Here is a 23,236-nt window from a genome sequence, read left to right as displayed (position 1 = left end):
ATTAACATTTTTTTCCAAGTGCAAAGCACATTCCACTGCATTCAGCCCACTCTTTCAGTCACCTTGGTGTGACTTCTTGATGTGTTGCAGGAAGATGGGGCTGCCAAGCTGGTTCTGGAGTTTTATCAGCTTCTCAGTGTGCTGGCTTTCCTCCTGAGACTGGTAGAGGAAGTACTTCACAAAGTTCTTCAATGCTACATCATTTTGGTCAAAGTAGTAATACATGGAGAGTTAGACATAGGAGGCGTAGAGTTCCCGTTTGATCTAGCAGTTGATGTCAGCTTCCAAGTCCTGGTGGTAGTTCTGCTGCACCTGAGAGGGGGCTGACGTGTTCATGGCAGCAGTGGAGGCTGTGCAGTGGCTGGGGATGTAGTTGGGGAAGTGGTAGCGGCAGCAATGGCAGCTGAGGCCAGGGGCCAGGAGCTGGGGGTGACTGAGCTGTTTGTGCTGCATCAAAGGGAGGAGGGACAAAGCATTGTTTAGTGGAGGTGGAGGTGGACAGGTAGGTAAGGGCACCTCTGGGGAGCAATTGAGGAGTGGGTTCTGTATAAGCACTGTGGAAGGAGGAAACCTCAGAGACTCCCTTTCCCTGCTCTTCTGGTCCATTGGGAGTATTGTTGAAGAGTCTCGGTGTTGATGACTTATATGAATTATTTCAGAGGATCTTGGGGTTTTCCTTCCAATATTGATTCTGTGACTCGGGAAAAATAAAAGGGTGAAATCGTTCAGGTGGCAAAGAGGAGCATGATTGTGAGTTCAGGTTTCTTTCAGCATCCCTTCAACATCACAGGATATTGGTGGCCATGTATTTAGCTGTAGATCAATTCTTTGTTTTAAAGCTTTAGAAAAGGCTCGTGTTGTTTCTATGATTAAATGCCTGTTCTAGACAAAACTTAGTATGTAGGAAACTAGATAAAAATTCAGTTGTTAGGCTGTTAGCACAATAGCTACCCCTAGACAGTGTCACTGTTGGAGTCAATATGAAAGCAAAACTTGCATGAGTAGGTGTATTTAGTTGCAAAGAGCGTCTTTAGAGTCTTTTTCCATGTGGAACAGGAGGATGCGTTTGGAAGAGGGATTCTTTTTTTCCAGTGACATTCTTGGAAGTGGGGATTTTTTCAAAGATGCTCTTGGAAGAAAGTTTTTTTTTGTTTTTCTTTTTGTTTTTCTTTTTTTAGGAATGCTAAGTCGTCAACTAAGAAGCAATATTTTAGTTGAACATTTGGGTTGGGAGAAGGGAGAAAAGAGAGAAAGGGAGTCAATAAATCTTTGGAGATCATACAGTAAAAACGTAGTCAACGTTGAATTTGCTTATAAAATGCAACCTTGGGAAGACCAACAAATAAGAGCATCGGGCAACGTTTCACTGAGTAATCTCTTCTCACCTGTCTTGTTTGTGTTCCAAAGCACACGGACAATGTCCACTGCCTGGAGGAGCCTGGACAGCCTGTAGCAATGAATTTCCCTTCAGAATTGTGTCCCAGCTGACCATATTCAGGGCACCCAAAGGAGTAGAAGTTTCCTTTCCAGTCCGTTATCATGCTGAATTCAGCCTCACAAGTCACTTTGGTATTTGGCTGGCCATTGTACTTTATCTGGGCAGGCCTGAGAATGGCATTGTTTTGGTTGCCAAGGCCAAGTTGCCCCATCTTGTTCTCTCCAAATGCAAATATGAAGTCAGCTTCTGTCAAAGCCAGAGTGTGTTTGCTACCACAGTCAGTGGACTCCATCACTTCCTTGCTGAGCACTTCCATGAATGTGGGGCTTCCACTCTCTTGGTATCACCCTGTCCCATCTGCCCCTTCTCATTTCGATTCCAGCTCCACAGCTTTCCTTCTGTGTTGATGAGTTGACTGTGAACAGCACAGGGGTCAGAGACCATTGTCCAAACCTGGATCCTGTACAGACAGCCATTTCTGTGTGGCCCCCATAAGTTTTGCCTTAGATTGCTGTACGAAGTTTGCTGTTTAGTCACTTCCTCCTGACCAATGAGGACCCAGTTGGTCAACCCCAATATCAAAAGCTGCCCTCTGCACTTAAAGCCTAGTTTGGGGGAGGGGGAGTTAATGGGGAGAGGGAAAAAGCCTGTGTCCCTCACCCCTGGCCCCCAGTCATGATCCTCTCCTTTGTGTGCTCCACCTCTGTGATGACCAAGAAGGAGTTTTACAAGGATGCTGGAGATTCTTGGAGGAGGAGGTTGAAGCAGGGGAAGACAGTGACATGGCGTTTGCCATCCCAGCAGAGGCCTCCTGGATTTGAAGATTTTATGGCTTGTGAGAATCCTCCTCCCCTCTTGCTGAGGCCAGGAGAATAAAACCCAGGCAGCTGAACTGACTCAGTTCCTAGAGGTCCCCAATGCCTGAGGCCCCTGGCTTGAGACATGGTTGTACCACGTTCCTTCTGTCCAGGAACACCCCGCCACCCAAGTTGGGAGCAGTGGAGACAGAAGCTCCAAACCCTCCGTGTATCTGAGGTGATCAACAAAGGTGAGCCAGACAGCAAGGTGAGCGACCTTTAGTGGAGAGCAGAGGAGCAAGTTATTAACCTTCCATGTTCCCCTGCAGCTGAGGCTTGAGACAGGGCTAGACTCATAACCTGCAGTACCTACAGATTGAGAGAAGTTGTGGTGTTTTCCCTTGGGACATGGGCACTGAAAGATTTTGGTGTTAATGAGTTTTCCTGAATTTACCCTATTACCAAGCTCTTTCCATTCCTAGATTATTTATATACCTATCAACATCTATATCCATATCCCTATCTGTATCTCTATCTTCATATCTATATCTATGCACATATATTCATATCCATATCTATGTCTATGTCCCTCTCTATATATCTCTGTCTAATCTCCATGTGTCTATTTCCATATCTCTGTCCAATCTGTATCTTTATCTATATTTATCTATATCTGCATTCTTGTCCATATCGACAGCTAATCTCTATCTGTATCTACATATCTATATCAAGGTATCAATACTCATATCCATATTTATATCTGAGTCCCTATCTATTTCCCTGTCTAATCTGTATATATTCCTATTTCCATATATATATATATTCAATCTATATCTGTACCTATCCCTATCTTCATGTATATCTATATTCATGTTCATGTCAATGTCACATCTATATCTGTATTTGTTTGTATCTATATCCATATCTCTATTTGTATCTGTCTATATCATATCTGTATGTGTATCTATATCCATGTGCATATCTTTATATCCCTATTCACATGTAACTTGTATCTCAAATGTGTATCTATATTCATGTCCGTATCTATATCTAATCTCTATTTAGGTCTGTATCTATCTATATCCATACATAAACATACACATGCGCCAGAATGTAAGTCTGCTACAGGTATGTGTATGTACATATTTTCTTTCCATGGATTTAAATTCTTAACCCCTGTTCAAGGACAAGACAAGAGATTGTGAAGTAATGACAAAAGTTTCCTTGGTTAATGTGTTCTTCTTCCATTAGATATTTGATCATAATATCCCCTTCCCCTCACACTGTAGGCCCACCTAGGCTTTTTAAAAGCAGTAATGAAAAGAATATATCATGTTTTTTTTCTCTTATTTGCATACATATTCAGTTGCTAAACTCAGCTCACTCTGTGAGGGGGAGTTCAAGACTTCTGGCAGGAGAGATAACCAGAAATGATCTCATTTCTTTCCTAAGAAAATTTCCAAAATGACGTGAGGGGAGGTTGCTTTCATTTAAAAATCTGTTTTAAATTCTCAGTAAGAACCAAGAAGGGATATTTATTAAAACATATAATTTTTTCATCCTAACTTACATAAAGCAGTCTTTGTGCTCCAGTGTATGACTCTTTAGTTAAAGAGGTTTCCTCATTAAATACCTTTGTTTTCTCATTTTCCCATATTTATTGATGAATATAGGAGTGAAATACTTCTCTCCATCCATTTCAGGGAAAAATGGGAGAAAACAACAACAAAAATCACTATTCCTTTTTGTATCCTCTGTAAAAGATATCTTTCCTTCTTTTCTGCTAAATCTACTTTTCTATGAAATAAGGGCAATGAGGTGGCTGCTGGGTTAGAGCCAAGACTACCTAAGTTCAAACCTGGCCCCTGGCACTTTACTGGTGTGTCCTGGGCAAGACACAGTGAAATGAAAAGAGTAATACCCATATCCTACAGTTGTTGTGATGATCAAAGGAAATATTGGTTAAGATATTACCACAGTGTCTTGCTCGTAGTGGTGGTTAATCCAAAGTGTGGGGAAATAAAATTGATGGTTTCTCATACATTCACACACACAAACATATTTACTAGATGAAATTAGAGGTAGACAAATTCATTGCCAAGGACTGAACCAATGAATTTCATATGTGTATGTATGTACACCGTCATATATTTAAATGTCTTATGATTTCTATTACTTTAGTCAGAAAAATCTTCTGGTAGAATAAAGCATATGTATACGAATACATAAAAATAAATATATGTTCCTCATTATTTGAGTACTCATTATCTGAGGCCTCAAAGTTATGAGGCTCCATGTTGTTTGAGCCTGGCTTTGTTTGATGGTAGCTGATTAGGCAATGCCCAGGGAGAAAACTTCTACCAATCAGAGGATCAGCAATTATCTTGAAGTTTATAGTGACAGAATATTGCCCAGAGGATTGAAAAGTGAAGTTAACTGTCTAGTGTGTTTTACTGGCAGAATCTGAACTCAGATTTTCTTACTTCAGAGACCAGTCTGTTATCCTGCCTCCCCTGGAAGTTCCTGAAGGAAGCCACAATTGTAACATGAATATATGTTCCTGAATTCACCACCTATCAAATTAGGGGCTACCATTCCCACTTAACACTAACATATTTTCAACAACATCCTGTTTTGTCTTTGTCTGATCAGGTGACCCTGGACAAATCATTTTTCCTTTATTGCCTTAACTGTAAAATGGGGATGATAATAGCAGCTCCCTCTCCCAGTTGTGGGAATCACATGAAGTAATTGTAAACTGCTCATCAAGGGCTTAGCATTGTGCCTGGCACAGAGTTAATTGCTACATAAATGGGAGTTATTCTTATTATCACTATTATTATTTCTACATACAGGAAAAGAACCAAGTCCCACCATTAGACTGTTGCAAGCTTCAGGGAGTTTCCTATGTGCTATTTGCACTTATACCACTAGGCGTCAGTGGTATTGTGTGCCAGACATGGCACATAATGCCAGACACCCTCAGACCTAGAGCCACACACCCTGAACTGAAAGCACTTTGAGAGCCCTATTCCTGACTGTAGGAGACCAAGGGCTAACCCTCAGATTTTGTCCCACTAATGTTTGCTTGAAATGTGTTCCATTTGTGTATGGTTAGTTTTGTTATTGCTTTGCAGTCCCCTCTAACTTACTCTTACCAGGACATAAGAGGCATCTATTTAGCATTTTCTGATAATAAATGGGGAAGAGCCCCTGAATGCCAATTCAACTGTTTTTATATTTTAAGTAAACGAATGCTTTTCACCACTACCATGTGATGGCAAACATTGATAATGACATGGCGCCTCTTTGGAGCAATACGTTTATCTCCTCCACAGTCACTCATCTTTGAGTCCCAACTCGTGAACCAGCCTTTTCACATGCAACACAAAGACAGAAGCACCTTCTCCCTCATACAAAAAAGCACTGATGAACTAAGCAGAGGTTCCTGAGTATTCTCGAAGGAAACCCTCAAATTGTACAACTCGCTCCTGCAAGTATTCCAACAACACAACTTTGTGATGTTCCATTTTCAGGAATTATAGAAGATCAAAAACTGGTCACTTGACCATTTAAATTAACCTCCTAAATTTCTCCACCTCAATTCTCTGCCAATGTGATTTTATTTCAATGACATATAATCACAGACTGAAAGGTCCCTTGGTCAAGGCAGGTTCACCCCTGAACGTGTCCATCGCTTCCCTTCATGAATTTCTCAAAATATTTTGTTGACAGGCTCATTATCATGAACAGTTATTGTCAAGGGAGAATCAGAGAATTTCCGAATTAAAAGAAACCCAGTCACCACTTAATTCAAACTACATACTTGATAACGTATGATGATTATCACTTAACTGTCAACCTCTGCTTAAAGACCTCCAACAAGACCTTCCACTACCAACAATGGCAGTCATTCCACTTTTGGATAGCTCTAATTCCTTCAGCATTTTTCTTTAGATCAAACTCAAATTTAGGCTTAATGCATACATTGATTTCAGGTCTGCCTTTGGGGGTCAAACAAAACAAATCTAATTTCTCTTGCATATTTTGGGCCTTTCATGTACTTAAAGAGAATTATTCTATTACTTCCTGCTCCAATCTTGCCAGGATAAACACTTTAACCACTTGTTCAGCCAATCTCAAGGTATCATGTGTTACAAGCTATTTATTATGAAAATTAACCATATCTGGATACTGTCCTGCCCATCAACATCCTTCTGAAAATGTGGGCTTCAGAAAAGAACACCGGACTATTCTTTGGATTTGACCAAGGGATGATCACCTCCTTATTCCAAAAGCTTTACCTCTCTTGACATTACAAATTCACTAAAACTCTCAGATCTTTTCCCAGGCAAACTGCTCATTATATAGTACCTTAGAATTTTATTTCTGAAATGCAAGTGTCAGATTTACAATATTGAAATTAATCTTATTATAATAAGCACAATATTCAAAGCCAATTAAGATCCTTTCCATTCTTTCTTTTCCTTTTAAAAAAATATCAGGACTGTATTTGTCCTTCTGAAAGCCTTCCTTTGCTAAACAGTCTTGCAAATATCAGTGACTGGTTCAGCAATCTTACCTAGCAACTGTATCGGTTCCCAGGGATGTAATTTTCTTAGGCTCCATGATTCTAATTCATCAAGGGTATGTCTGACGTCTTTACTCAATTTGCTAATGAAATAAATTTGTATAAATTTATGAATATAGAGTATATGTTTCCTAATTGGTACCAATTTGCTAATGAGCCATCTTGATTCTGTCCCTCCTTCTTCAAAGGTTTCTCAAGAAGAGAAAAAAGAAAGAGTAATAACTGGGCAGCTCTGTCTTTTTTCTGCCTTTGTCCAGTTTTATCTCCTCCGCTCTGGGTAATGGGCAGCAATTCCTAGTTTCATCTTCATCTGAGACTTTCCCTTCTGATCCTTCCCCTTGCCACGACCGTTTCTCTTCAGCTGATGAAGGCTTCTCTTGCCTTGACAGCTCTCTTGGTCCACTCTCCATTCCTGCTTTGATTCTCTTCGCAAAGACATCTGCTACGTCGTCCGTAGGCAACATGTGGTTCCAAGGTGTTTATTGTCAATGTGGGAACCTGCCTGGGATCCTGGACAATCTTGTAGACTCTCAAGTTGCACAGATTTCCATCTTCTTAGTCTTGGATGGCTTCCTATGGATCTGTGATCATGTGTGGTCCTGTCACACCAAGATTTCTTACCACAACCCCATAATGGGCTGAAGACCTCAACAATGATCTGTGTTCTCCACACCTTTGCCCTTTAGGTGGGACCCCTTCCCATATGTCCTCTTCCCATTCATGCTATGTCTCTATGAGTGAATATGCCTTGGTTTTGTGGAGCGTAGTTGCACTTTTTACTTTTTTACTGCATTACTCCATTGGTAAGATTTACTTTTTTGCTTACTTTATAGGTATATTCCTTTTACAAACTTATTCCCTTTTTTACTACTAATATTACTGCTACTGCTACTACTACTACTACTACTACTACTACTTATATTACTATTCCTACCTCTACTACGATTCCTACTACTACTACTACTACTACTACTACTACTACTACTACTACTACTACTTATATTACTATTCCTACCACTACTACTATACCTACTACTACTACTACTACTACTACTACTACTACTACCACTACTATTACTACAGCTAACATTTATATAGAGCATTAAGATTTGTAAGAACTTTATACATGTTAAATCACTTGATTCTTTCTACACCTCTGTATGTTGGGAGCTATTATTCTGGTTTGTCAGATGAGGAAATTGGGATAAAGAAAGTTTAAGTGAGTTGATTACATGCACATCGTTAGTAATTGTCTGGGGCAGGATTTGTACTCAGGTCATACTGACTCCAAATGTAGTACTATATCCACTGCATCAACTCATGCCATCATTTATAGGTTTACTTTCCTTACAGATTTACTCCTTTAACAACTCTTCCCTCCATGGTCTCTTTTTCCTTCACAGGTTGATTCACTTTATATTTTAACCTCTGAAAAACTTGATAGTCACACTTACCTATTTTCTCTGAGTGCTCTAAGCAGCAGATAGGCAGACATCCAATTTTTCTGTTCCTTCTATCCTTACCAGTGTGTTTCACTTTCCTTTTCTTATTTACTATACCTTCTGCATTTCCTCGAGTATTCTTCCTCCCTTTTGAGACTTTTTCCTTGATCCTTCCTCATCTGGAGTCCTCATTAGATGGAATCCAACTCTTCTTCCATGAGTTCAAGTCAATCTTCAATTGTGCCTCAAATTTTCTTACTTTCTTCTCCCCAATTCCAATCTCTGGCCTTCTTCACCCATCCATCTAAAGTTTTCTCTGTCTTCTTTTTATTCAATTTATTTTTTTTCTTTTTCTAGCCTTTTCTGTCCTGCACCTTTTGAAGCTGGGTTCCTGGGGATGTTGTGGTCATGATATGAGAAATTGTTGGGTGGAAAGGTTGTTTGCCATCACTGCTTGCTGCACCTGGAGTAACTCCTGAGTCATGCTCTCTAAAGAATGCTGCTGCTCCTAAATCAAGAACTGTCAAGGTGATATTAATTCAATTAGCAGACCTCTCATGTGATCTGGGATTTTTTCTTCTCTCACGAGGATGTCATTGTATTTCCTTGCCATCTGCTGATTGCAATAAAGAGTAGAATCTTTCCCTAGCATTCTCCTTAGTAGCAATTATTGTAGGTGATGGAATGCATTTGTCCCCAAATGTTTAAGAAAGTTTAACTAATACTATTTTTATTTACTCATATATCTCATTTTGCATTTGACATTCTCCTCAAAATATCTATACCATGACTTGCTCAACCATGTCTTCCTCCTACTGAGTAGACACCTGCTACACAAACCCGCTGTCCAGCCCCAGCACTGGCCCTCTTTACAGATGACAGGATCTGCAAAGCACAGGGAGACCAATGTTCAAATGAAATGAACAATACCATATGAGCAATTTGCATGTTGACAAACTACAGAACAACCATTAAAATGAAGAATATTAGTGTGGAAAAATTTTTTCGCAACTTTTTAACTATGGACTAGAGATTTCCACACATTCCCATCAATTGAGAAATAAAATCCCAGAGACATAACCTCACCATGAAGTGGCCTCTTGGCGGCTCACAAGTTTTTGAACTTCGTTGAGTGTTCACATCTACTCAAAGTTATTCTATTGAACACCCAGACCCTTTGAATTTCTTCGTGAAAAGATTGTCATATGTACTATCTAATAATATTTGTAAAATACTTTAAAAAATTTGGAGCTGCATATAAATGTAACTTCATTCACCCCAAGTAGGGTAAGTGAGGGACAGCATGTGAGTAATATTTTATATTCAATTACATAACATTATACTGTAGAGGTGAAAATGGATCATTTAGTTAAAATAGAAAAACAGGGTATAAATACATTAACACCAAAGCAGGTTTCAGTGGCCAAGAGTCAACCAAGATAGGGCACCAGAACTTCCCTCACATCCCTCTCACAGTCTCCCCTAGCCCTTCTAACTTCCCCCCTACTCTCATCACCAACCCTACCCCACCTTGCCCCACCACGTACTGAAGGTTGTATCTGAGTCTAGCTGAGACCTAGGCCCCAGCTCTAGGGGAGCTCATGGTGGGGTTAATAACTCACCCATCTGATGACCACCAAAGGTGTCCCATGTTGATGTCTGACGCACCTCAGATACACTGAGAGGGCTGAGGCGACTGTCACAACTACTCCCAACTGGAATGACTAAGGTCTTCCTGGACAAAAGGAAGGCTGTCCCAAGCCAGGTGGGGAAACCTCCAGAAACCAAATCAGTCTTGCTGCTTGAGTGCTAAATTCCTGGTCCCAACAAGAAAGGAGGGGGAGTCTCTAAGGCCACAAGACCCTTCTCCCTGCTGAGAGGTGACTGGCCATGCCTTGTTCTTCCCCTGTAGAAGGTGTGGTTGTCCTCCTCCTCCTACTCTTCCTTCTCCTCCTGTCTTCCTGCTTTTGCTCCTCCATGTCCTCCTCTCCCTCATCTTTCTCTCCTCACCATATTCCTCTTCCTCTTCTCTCATTTCACCTCCACATTTGCATCCTCTCCTCCTCTTTGCATTTGCTACTCTCTCCTTCCCTTACTTTGTGTTTTGCCTTCTTTTCCTTGTCTTCTTCTTTCTTGACCTTTTTGTGCCTCTTCTTTTTTCTTTTCTGCCTCTTCTTTTTTTCTTTTCTGCTTTCTGTTCCCCATCAGTCTTTAGTAATAGCATGGAGCCTAGCACAGGAAAGCAAGAAAGTAGGAAGTGTTTTATCCATCTCTCTATTGAGATGTCCCCATTCACCATCAATGACACTCAACTCCCCCCAAATAGCCACATGGATGAAAAATTCTTATCTGAGTAGTACTATTCCAGTGCACTTGAATGGATGATAATGGGTATTAACAAAGTTAATAATAAGTGATAAATACCCTCTAGTCCCAGTATAAGTGATTAGACTCTAGCTAACAGCTTCTGCTGTCTCGTAAAAAATATTCACAAGATGTCCAAATATAACTGGAGGGAGCAGAGAGAGTAATCCAGACTGGAACACTCAGGGCTCTGTATTAAGAAGCTCACCTGCACAGGACATTGGCCAGCAGGAACCCTGTTCAGATACACTGAGTGTAATTAGAAAACCCATTGATTCCTTCTTCTCCACCTTCTTTCAAGGCTTTCAACCCTAGAGATGGGACTCAGGTTAAGGAAGGGAGCAGCTCAGTGATTAAAGCCTGATGAAAGCCACAAATCATGGCCCCATTCTTCCTTCACTTGCCTCATCCACAATAGGCTGTATTTGACAGCAGCTGTTATTTAATAGGGATGGCCTTCAGGTACCAATTTCTGTTGACAGCAAGAAAGGAGTGGAGAGGGGGGCAACTCAATGTTCAGTCACCAGTTTCCTGTCAAAGACACCCTAAAGGTTCCTGTAAGCTCTAAAGGAATCTAGAACTTGTCAAACCAGCCAGTTAGTGCAAATTTCCTCCTTTCTAAAGGAATCAATGCAGGGCTTCTTTAAACAGGTGGCTTCCTTAGTACACTCATGTTTGCTCCCAAAGATGTTAATTTAGAATTCTTATGAACTCGAAGCAAGGACAAAGTATTTCTGAATGATGTTCATAACACAAATAAGCATTAGAGAAGAGGAATTAATTTATGAAAATTCATTGTAAGTACAGAAAATAAGAAGTTACAATTTATATAGGACTTAAAGGTTTGCAAAGGAAAGTACAGGTTATCTCACTTGATGATCATAAGAGCCCTGGGAGGTAGGTGCAATTATTGTCCCTGTTTTACACATAAGAAAACTAAAGTAAAGTGATTTGTCCAGGGTAACCTAGCTAGTAAATGTGAGGTAGGATTTGAATTCAGGTCTTCCTGAGTCCAGGTTCAGCACCCTTACCGTCTGGGCTACCTTCCTACCATGCCTTCATTTCCAAAACAGCAGCTCTGGATTTTCACAATATCCTCAGATCTTATTTATCCTCTCTTTCCTCCATTTTTCTGACCCTTCTCCCTGCCTCTGATCCAGTCTTATCACATAAAAATTTTCCAGCTCTATGTCCCATTCACAGCCTTCCCTCCTCCTATAAGGGACAACCAGAAACCAGAAAAACTCAACTAAGCTCCATGAGTTAATGTATTCACCCTTGCTCCAGGCATGCTTCTATATAAACAGGATGTTCCAGAAACAAAATCCACTTACCTTAGGGAATAAATTGTAGAGAATTCAGCTGCATGCAGAGAAAACACTTTCTAATAATGAGGGCTGTCCAAAATGCAGTGGGATTCCTCAGGTCTTCATGGCTGATCTTCATCATAGTGGTAATCTTCAAACATTTGAGATTGCTATTGAATGGGGGTATTGGTACGTTTTGTTTTTTATTTCATACGAACCAGGTCACTTTATTGGAATGTAAATGGTGGTAGTTTTTTGGTACAGATTATGGTCAGATAACCAAAGTAGGCATGCACTGAAAGACAGTAGGAGTCTAGCCCACAGTTCCCAGGTATGGGGGAATCCAGGTGTGACTTAGCTGTCATTGTCACTGTCTCCAAGGGTGTGCTTGTCAAAAACATATTCCTCCATGCCAGAATTGGCAGGGGTGGGGTGCATTTTCTGCAGGTTGGTTACGTGATCACTCAGTTGTGTGATGGACTTTAACTGTTTGTCCATGTAGTGGGGTTTCCATAAAGTCATGTAAATGGGGGTCATTCTTTTCCTTTGACAGCTTGTGCAGTTCCAGTATTGACTGACTGACATTTTTTTCCAAGGGCAGAGCACATTCCATTGCATTCAGCCCACTCTCTCAGTCTTCTTGGTCGGGTTTCTTGATGTCTTGCAGGAAGATATGGTCGCTGCACTTGTCCTGGAGTTTCATCAGCTTCTCAGCATGCTTCCTCTCCCAGTGGGACTGGTGGAGGAAATACTTGGCAAAGTTTTTCAATGGTACGTCATCTGGGTCAAAGCAGTAAGACATGGACAGGTAAACTCCGAAGGCGTAGAGCTCTTTGATCCGGCGGTTGATGGCGGCCTCTGAGTCCTGGTGGGAAGTCTGCTGTACCTGAGAGGGGGTCGATGTGGTCATGATGGAAGCAGAGGCTGTGCAGGGGCTGGGGCTGAGGCTGGTGTGGTGGAGGGAGAGGAGCACGGGGCAGGGGCAACTGTGCAACTGACTGGTGGGCGAATGGGAGGATGGACAAACTGTTGATTAGTGGAGATGAAGATGGATAGGAGGTAGGGGCGGTTCTGGCCAGGAATCAAGCAGCTGTTTAGATTGAAGCACTATTATAGTGGGAAACCACAGTGATTCTCCTTCCAGCTGATTGGGGGCATTGCTGAAGAGTCTCTTAGTTGATGAGTTACATGAATTTCTTCAGAGGAACTTTGGGTTTTCCTTCCAATATTTGTTGTGACTCTCGAAAAATAAAAAGTTGAAATCCGTTAGCTGGCCAACAGAAGCGTGGATTTGAGTTCAACAGTCTTTCAGTATCTCTTAAACCTCACAGAATATTGGCGTCCATGCATTCTGCCATGTCACTTCTTGGTTTTAACGCTTTAGGAAGGCTTATTATATTCTTACTATGATATTATATATGCTCTATATAAAACTTACTACTTAGGAAAATAGATTAAAATTCAGTTGTTAAGTTGTTAGCACAATAGCAAGCCCTGCAGAATGTCATTGGTGCATTCAATATGAAAGCAAACCTTGCAGGAATAGAAGTATTTAGTTGCAAGGACCCTCTCTGGAATCTCTTTCCATTTGGAGCAGGAGGATGTCTTTTGAAGAGGAAGTCCTTTTTTTTTTTACAATGAGGTTTTTGGAAGTGGGAATTTTTACAAGTGTGGTCTTGGTAAAAGGAGGTTATTTTTTGTTTTGTTTTTGTTTTTTTTTAAAAATCCTAAGTAGTCAACTAAGAGCCACATTTTCATGGAACATTTGTGGTAGGGGAAGGGAGAAAACAGAGAAAGATGGAGAGAAACACTTTGGAGATGTTGCAGCAAAAAGGTACTTGACGATGAATTTGCTTCTAAAAGGGAACGTGAAAGACTAACAAATAGGAGCTTCTGAGATCTTTTCCCTAAGGAGTTTCTTCTCATCTGCCTTCTTTGTGTTCCTGGGCACATTGACAATCTCGACTGCCTAGGTGAGCCTGGAGAGCTGGCTGGCAGCCTTGCAGCCATCAGGAGAGGATGTCAGGATTATGTACAGGGAGGTTGTTTTGCTTTTCCTTTTCATTCTGGCTCTAGTCCCTGGTGTTCAACAAGGAGTGTGAATAGCCTGTGGCAACCTGCTTTGTGGCAGCTAAGGTAATAAAGTTCTTCCCACAAGCAAAGCTTCTAATGGTCCAGCCACAGAGGTCCTGAACTGTTTTGGGATACATGGTGGTCCCCTGAGAAATGTTTGTAGCACCCCAGAAAATCTGGCCACCAACTTCCCTGAAGGTGAAGGAACAGATGTAGCTGGCATAGATTTCCCTGGCCCCTGGCGTGGGAAATTAAAGAGCTTCACCAGATGAGTGACTATCTCATATTTCTGCTCTGTGAGACCCAGCTGGCAATCTTCTCCAAACCCCCAAGGGAAAACAGGTTTCTGAGAGTCTAGAACCAGAGTGTGATTGGTGTCACAGGAAACATCCCAGACAATGACATTGGGGAATGGCAAAATCTGTATAATATTTATATTTTCAGTGAAGATGGCAACTCAGCAGAGGACCAGCTCACAGTCATATTCTAAACTCTGAGGCCATGCAATGAATTTCCTGTCAGAATTGTGTCCCAACTGACCACATTCAGGGCATCAAAGGACTGGAGTTTTCCCTTACACTCCATTATCATGCTGAATTCAGCCACACGAGTCACTGTGGTATTTCGCTGGCCATTGTATATTATCTGTGCAGGGTTGGGAATGGCATCCGTCTGGTTGCCAAGGCCAAGTTGCCTCATCTTGTTCTCTCCAAATGCAAACACAGAGCCAGTTTCTATTAAAGCTAGAGTGTGGTTCCTTCCACAAGCAGCAGACAGGATCATTTTCTTGCTGAGGACTTCCATGAATTTGGGGGCTTCCACTCTTTTGTTATCACCTTGTCCAAGCTGCAATTTCTCATTTCGACACTAGCTCCAAAGCTTTCTTTCTGTGGTGAGGAAGACACTGTGAGTGTCACAGGGGTTCAGAGACCTTGGTCCATACATAGACCCCAGACAGGAGTTTCTATAAGGCCCCCACAAGTTCTGCCCCAGATTTCTGTAAGCAGTTTGCTGTTTAGTCACTTCCTTCCAAAAAATGAGGTCCCAGTTGGTTGCTCCCAAAATCAAAAACTGCCCTCTGCACTTAGAGCCTGGATGGGGGCAGGGAATAATGGGGAGAGGAAAAGAGCCTGGGTCCCCTGCACCCCTGCCCCTGCCACACACTCATGATGCTCTCCTTGGTGTGCTCTGGCTCTTTGATGACTAAGGAGGAGTTTTACAAGGATTCTGGCGATTCTTGGAGGAGGTGGTTAAAGCAGGGGAAGACAGTGGCATGGCTTTTGCCATCCCAGCAAAGGTTTGAGGACTTTATGGCCTGTGAGAATCCTCTCCGCCTCTTGCTGAGGCCAGGAGAATAATACCCAGGCAGCTTAACTGACTCAGTTCCCAGACGTCCCCAATGCCTGAGGCCCTGGCTTGAGACATGGTTGTACCACCTTCCTTCTGTCCAAGAACACCCTGCCACCCTAGTTGGAAGTAGTAATGACAGAAACCCCAATCCCTCCGTGTATCTGAGGTGATCAACAAAGGTGAGCCAGACAGCAAGGTGAGCGACCTTTAGTGGAGAGCAGAGGAGCAAGTTATTACCTTTCCATGTTCCCCTGCAGCTGAGGGTTGAGACGGGGCTAGACTCATAAACTTCAGTACCTACAGACTGAGAGAAGGTTTGGTGTATTCGCTTGGGACACGAGCATTGAAAGGTTTTGGTGTTAATGAGTTTTCCTGAATTCACCCTATTACCCAGCTCTTTCAATTCCTAGATTATTTATATATCTACTCATATCTGTATCCATATCCCTGTCTATATCAAATCTTTATCTGGATCTACATCTATCTCCATAACTACTTCAGTGTATCAATTTTCATATAAACATTTATATCTGTTTCTCTACCTATATCCCTGTCTAATCTGTTTATGTTTCTCTTTCCATATCTATCTCATCTGTTTATATACCTATATCTATCTATATCTATATTTATATACATGTCCATATCTGTACACCAGTCTAATCTGCTTATGTTTCTAATTCCATATCTATCCAGTGTGTGTCTCTATATATCTATATCTATATTCATGTCCATATCTATATCTAATCTGTACCTATATCTATCTTCATATCTACATCAGTGTATCTATATTCACATCCATATCTATATCTCTGAACCTATCTATATCCCTGTCTAATCTGTGTATGATGCTATTTCCGCACATATATCCAATCTGTATCTGTACCTATACCTATCTTTCTCTATAGCTATATTCATGCCCATATAGATATCTCATCTGTATCTATGTCTGTATCTACATCCATATCCATATCTGTATGTGTATCTATATCCATGTGCATATATTCATAACCCTTTGCTTATATAATCTGAATCTAAAATCTCTATCTATATTCATGTTGATATCTGCATCTCATCTGTGTCTATATATGTATCTACTTATATGTATACATAAACACATACACATACACAAATATGCATATCTGCTTCATGTATGTGCATATGCATATTTTCTCTCCATGGATTTAAATTCTTGACCTCAATACAAAGACAAGACAAGAGATTTTGTAGCAATGACAAAAGTTTCCCTAGTTAATGTGTTATTCTTCCATTAGATATTTGGTCATAAGGTCGCCTTCCCCTCAAACTCTCGGCCCATCCAACCTATTTAAAAGCAATAGTGAAAAGCTTATGTTATATCATGTTCCTTTTCTCTCATTCACGTAAATTTTCCATTGATAACTCAGCTCTCTCTTTCGGGGCGGGGGGCTCCTGGCATGATAGATAATCAGCAATGATCCCTTTTCTTTTGTAAGAAAATTCCTCAAATGTCGTGGGGGTGGAGATTTCTTTCATGGAAAAATGTGAGTTCACTTCTCACTAAGAACCAAGAAGGGATATTTATGAAAACATATAATTTTATTATATTAACTTGTATAAAGCAGTTTTTGGGCTCCTGCGTATGCATCTTTAGTTCAAGAGGCTTTGTCATTAAAGATTTTTTGTTCTTTTCCCATATTTATTGATGAATAAAAGAGTGAAATACTCTCTCCACCCATGTCTGGCAAAAGGGGGAGAAAATAGCCACCAAAATCACTGTGCTTTTTTAGTTTGCTTTATAAAAGAGACCTTTCCTTCCTTTCAGTTAAAATTCCCTTTCTATTAAATGAGGGGAACTAGGTGGCGGCTGGGCTGGAGTCAAGACTATCTAAGTTCAAACCTGGCCTCTGGCACTTTCCTGGTGTGTCCTGGGCAAGACACAGTAAAATGAAAATAATAATACCTATCTCCTACAGTTGTGGTGAGGACCAAAGGAAATACTGGTGAAGAAATATTGGTGAAGAAAATTAGCACAGTGTCTAGCACATGGTGGTGCTTAATCCAAAGTGTGGGGAAATAAAATTGATGATTTGTCATATACACACACAAGCATATTGACTACAAGTAATTAGAGGGAGATCAATTCCTTGCCAGTACTGAACCACTGAATTGCACATGTGTGCATATGTATACATACATATATTAAATGCCTCATTATTCCTATTATTTTAGTCAGAAAAATGTTTATTAGAATAAGTTACACGTGTATGATTACCTAAAAATACATGTAACTCATTACTGGATTATTTATTATCTGAGTTCTCAAAGTTAGGAGGCTACATTTGGTTTGAGTTTGACTTTGTTTCAGGGTAGGTGATTAGGAATGCAGTGAGAAAACTTGTACCCATCAGCGGAGCAGCAATTATCTTCCAACTTATGGTCACAGAATATTGCCCAGACGATTGAAAGGTGAAGTTAACTGGCTAGTGTGTTTTACTGGCAGTATATGAACTCAGATTTTCTTGCTCCCAGGACCAGTCTATTATACTGCCTCCCCTGGAAGCTGCTGAGGGAATTCAAAGGTTTAACATGCATTCATAAATTTACCACTTATAAAATTAGTTGCCACCATTCGTACTTAACACTAACATATTTCCAAGACCATCCTGTTTTGTCTTTGTCTGCTCTGGTGACCATGGACAAATGCTTTTTGCCTGAATTCCCTTAACTGTAAAATGGGGATGATAATATCAGCTGCATTCCACATTTGTGAGAATCAAGTGAAGTCATTGTAAATTGTTCCTGAAGTGCTTTGCATTGCGCCTGGCACAGACTTAATTGCTACATAAATGGGAGTTATTCTTATCATCACTATTGTTATTATTTCTACATAGAGTAATGGATCCAAGCCCCATCATTAGACTGTTGCAAACTTCAGGGAGTTTCCTATGTGCCATTAGAACTTATGCCCCTCAGGATCACAGAGTGTCTAATGCCACACACCCCCTCAGACTGAGAATCCACAAACCCTGAACTGAAAGCACTTTGAGAACCCTGTTCCTGTCTGTAGTTTGGTTGAAAAGTGTCCAATTTGTGTATAGTTTGTTTTGTCATTGCTTTGCAGGTCTCCCTGACTTACTGAAAGAGACATCGATTTCGCATTTGCTGCTAATAAGTGGAGAAGAGTCCCCGAAAGTCAATTCAACTGTTTTTCTATTTTAATTAAACTAGTGCTTTTCACCACTACTGTGAGATGGCATTCTTTGATAATGAAATGGCGACTCTTTGGAGCAAGATATTTATCTCCTCCACAGTCACTCATCTTTGACTACCACCTCCTGAAGTACTTTTCACATGCAACACAAAGTCAGAAGCACCTTCTCCTTCATGCACAAAAGCCCTGATGAAGTAAGCAGAGTTTCCTCGGTATTCTCCAAAAACCCCTCAAATTGTCCATCTCCTGCAAGCATTCCAAGAACACAATTTTGTGATGCTCCATTTTCAGAAATTAAACAAAATCAAAACCTAGTCACCTGAGCATTTAAAATAACCTCCTAAGATTCTCCACCTCACTTCTCTCTCAATGTGGTTTTACTTCAATGACATATAATAACAGATTCAAAGGTCCCTTGGACAAGGCAGGTTGACCCCTGAATGTAACCATCCCTTTTCTTAATGAGCTTCTCAAAATATTGTGTTGTGTTGACAGGCTCATTGTCAAGGCTGATTCAGAGAATTTCAGAGTTGAAAGGAAACCCAGTGACCATTTAATTCAAATTACAGAAAAATGGGTGACTGGCTTCAAGGGGACTCAGAGGAGACCCAAAGAGGGAGTTCTTGGGATAAAGGGATGGAAAGACAGTCTGGGGGAGGAGGGATGAGGAGGAAGGAGGAAAGGGAAAGAGAGGACTGAATGTTTGGTAGTGCAAGACTGCAATGTTCAGGTTGTGTGCCTTCCCTGAGGACACAACTATTTCAAGAGAAAGGCATTAAATTAAATCACATGGTAAGAAAAATCATAATAGCCCCCCCCCAATATAACGAGGCTCTATTCTCTCATAAATAGACACAGCATGAGTGAGAAGAGGAGGGATGTGTAAGGACTACACTTAAAGGGTAATCTTGTAGGGAAAGTGTGGGGCTGGGTTCCATGTGGAGGGGCAGCTCACACTTGTGATGTTCCAGAAAAACTGACATCTTCTCAGTGGGCCTGTTTCCTGCTCCATATGGGGTGTGTTGGATACATTGTTGCACAGGTTCTCCATTGGTCTTGTGATGGCTGATAGTCATTTGCTCTGAGTTTGGTCCTGACCTGATGGCTATGTACATGTTCATATGGGTATAAATACACATATGTGCATATGTGTGTATATACATATATGTATTCACACTCCATAAACATATATATATACATGTATGTATGTATGAATATAATATTTTCTCCATCTATCCTAATACTGGGAAAACTCTCAAGGGTCACAAATATCTTTCCATGCAGGAATGGAAACAGTTCACCTTTAGGAAATCCCCTATTAGTTCTCTTTCCTGTTAAGTTTTCATGCTTCTCTTGATCCTTGTATTTGAATGTCACATTTTCTATTCAGCTCTGGTCTTTTCATCAAGAATGCTTAAAAGGCCTTTATTTCATTGAATATATATTTTTCCCCCTTAATATTATACTCAGTTTTGCTGGGTAAGTGATTCTGGGTTTGAATTCTAGAGTTACTTTGACCACTGGGCTATTCTGTTCCAGTATGTGGAAATACAGTCAGGTCAATAAGAGGTCTAGCAGCTTGTACATTATAGGATCTCTGCTAACTCTGGTATTATTCCGATTGTATTTCCACAAAACTCGAATTGTTTCTTTCTCACTGCTTGCAGTGTTTTTTTCCCCTGATCTGGGCCTTCTGTAATTTGACCACAATATTCCAACAAGTTTTCCTTCTGACATCTCTTTGAGGAGGTGATGGATAGATTCTTTCAATATGCATTTTACCCTCTGGTTCTGGAATATCAGGGTAGTTCTCCTCGATAATTTCTTGAAAGATGATGTCTAGAGTCTTCCTTTGATCATGTATTTCAGGTAGTCCAATCATTTTTATATTATCTCTCCAGGATCTGTTTAACAGGTTGTTTGTTTTTCCAATGAGATATTTCACATTATTTACTATTTTTGCATTCTTTTGGTTTTGTTTTATATTTTCTTGATTTTTCATAATGTTATTAGCTTTCATCTGTTCCATTCTAATTTTTCAAGAATTATTTTCTTCAGGGAGATTTTGGACCTCCTTTTCCATTTGATCAATTCTGGTTTTTCAGGCAATCTTTCTTCATTTCCTTTTGGACACCTTTTGCCATTTGTGCATTTTTAGGTATTATTTTCTTTAGTATTATTGGGGGGGATGGTCTCCTTTGGCAAGCTGTTGACTCATTTTACATGATTTTCCTCCATTGTTCCCAATACTCTTCCCAATTTTTCCTCTACTTCCTTTACTTGATTGTCAGAATCTTTTTGAGGTCTTGCAGGGCCTGTGACCAATTTATATTTTTCTTGCAAGCTTTGGATGTAGGAGTTTTGACTTTGTTGTCTTCATCTGGTTGTACGTTTTGATCTTCTTTGTTACAAAAGTAGGATTCTGTGCTTTTTGATTTTGTTACTACATTACTCCAGTTATAAGATTTACTTTTTTGCTTACTTTGTAGGTATATTCTTTTTACATGCTGATTCCCTTTACTACTACTACTACTACTACTACTACTACTACTATTACTACTTCTACTACTATTACTAGTACGACTACTATTAATATTACTACTACTACTATGACTTCTACTACTATTACTACTACTACTTCTACTATTGCTACTTCTACTACTATTACTACTACTACTGCTGTGGCTATTGCTGCTGCTGCTGCTACATCAGCTAGCATTTACATAGAGCATAAAGATTTGGAAGCACTTTTTGTATGTGAAATCATGGATCTTTTCAACGTCTTTGTATGTTGGGGCATGCTATTCAATTTCTGCAGATGAGCAAAGTGAGACTAAGAAAGTTTAAGTGCCTTCATTGTGGTCACATCAATAATTGTCAGGGAAGGATTTTGTACTCAAGTCATACTGACTCCAAATCTATCTCCCCATAAACTGCATCGTCTCATGCTACCATTTATAGGTTTACTTTCCTTACAGATTTCCTCCTTTAACCACTCTTCCCTCCATGTTCTCTATTTCCTTTATGGGTTGATTCACTTTACTTTTTCACCTCTTAAAATCTTGACAGTCACACCTAACTATTTTCTCTGAGTTCTCCAAGCAGCAGAGAGCAGGCTCATCCAATTTTTCTCTTGCTTCTATTGCTACCATTGTCTTTCACTTTCTTTTTCTTATGTGATGTACTTTCTGCCTTTCCCTGAGTATTTTTCCTCCCCTTAGACACTTTTTCCCAAATGCTTCTCCAGCTGGAGGCCTCATTGGATGGAGTCTACCTCTTCTTCCATCATCTCAAGTCAATCGTCAATTTTTCCTCCAATTTTCCTAAATTTCCCCTCCCCAAATTCAGTCTCTGGCCTTCTTCACCCATCCATCTAAAGTCTTCCCTGTCTTCTTTTTATTCCTTTTATCTTTTTTATTTTCTAGTCTTTTCTGTCCTGCTCCATAGGAAGCTGGGTTCCTGGGGTTGTTGTGGTCACCATATTCCAATTTATTGGTTGGAAATATTGTTTCCCATCACCACTTGCTGCATCTGGAGAAACTCTTGAGTCATGCTGTCTAAAAAATACTGTTGCTCTTAAATCAGGAACTGTCAAAGTGTTCCTGATTCAATTAGCAGACCTCTCATATGACCTGGGATTTTTCCTTCTCTCAGATGGAGGACATTGTATTTTCTTCCCATCTTCTGATTGCAGTAAAGGGTAGAATAACTCCCAAGCATTCTCATTAGTAGCAATTATTGTAGATGATGGAATGCATGCATCCTGAAATGTTCAATGAAGTTTAACTAATACTATTTCTATTTACTAATGTGTAAAATCTTGCATTTGAAATTCTCCCTGAATTATCTACAGCATGACATGCTCAACCATATCTTCCTCCTTGTAACTGGACACCTGCTACACAAACCACCTGTCCTGCCTCAACACTGGTCCTGTTCCCAGAGGACAGGATGTTGACAGCACAGGGAGCCCAATATTTCAATGAAATGAACAGTATTATGTAGTATAGAGTATATAGCAGTTTGCTCATTAACACACAGATGAACAACTGGAATAATGATGAAGAATATTAGTGTGGAAAAAGTTATTCAAAAGATTTTGGTATGGACTTGAGCTTTCCACACATGCCTCTCAGTTGAGAAATAAAATCCCAGAGACAAAACCACCATGAAGTGGCCCTTTCTCAGTTCACAAGCTTTTCAACTTGGTAGAGGGTTCACATCTACTGAAACTTATTCTAATTAACCACCAAGCCCTTTGAATTTCATCCTCAAAAGATTAAGCCATGTTATTATTAAATAATATGGTTAAAGAATTTTGAAAATGTCAAAGTTACCTATAAATGCAACTTCAATCAACCCTAGTGTTGTAAGGTAGGAACACCATATGAGGAATTTTTGATAAACTATTGCATAATATTACATTGTAGAGGTAAAAATGGATCATTTATTTAAAATAGAAAAACAGGCTCTAAATACATTAACACCAAAGCAGGTTTTAATACCCATGAGTCAACCAAGCTAGGGCACCAGAACTTCCCTCACATCCCTCTCACAGTCTCCCCTAGCCCTTCTAACTTCCCCCCTACTCTTTTCCCCATCCCTACCCCACCGCACCCCGCCACATACTGAAAGTTGTATTTGAGTCTAGCTGAGACCTAGGCTCCAGCTCTAGGGGAGCTCA

At 40.3% G+C, this 23,236-nt stretch overlaps 2 pseudogenes; both read right to left on the bottom strand.

The window, feature by feature from the left end:
• The window catches only part of LOC140502264 (protein RCC2-like), a 245,268-nt pseudogene extending 237,978 nt beyond the window's left edge, over positions 1-7,290 (bottom strand).
• LOC140500205 (ferritin heavy chain-like) lies at positions 2,030-19,339 on the bottom strand (annotated as a pseudogene).
• Between the last annotated feature and the right edge of the window lie 3,897 nt (positions 19,340-23,236).

The sequence above is a fragment of the Notamacropus eugenii genome, chromosome 4 (genome assembly GCF_028372415.1).
Source record: "Notamacropus eugenii isolate mMacEug1 chromosome 4, mMacEug1.pri_v2, whole genome shotgun sequence".
Taxonomy (NCBI): Eukaryota; Metazoa; Chordata; class Mammalia; order Diprotodontia; family Macropodidae; genus Notamacropus; species Notamacropus eugenii.
This window is presented reverse-complemented; position numbering and strand designations above follow the sequence as displayed.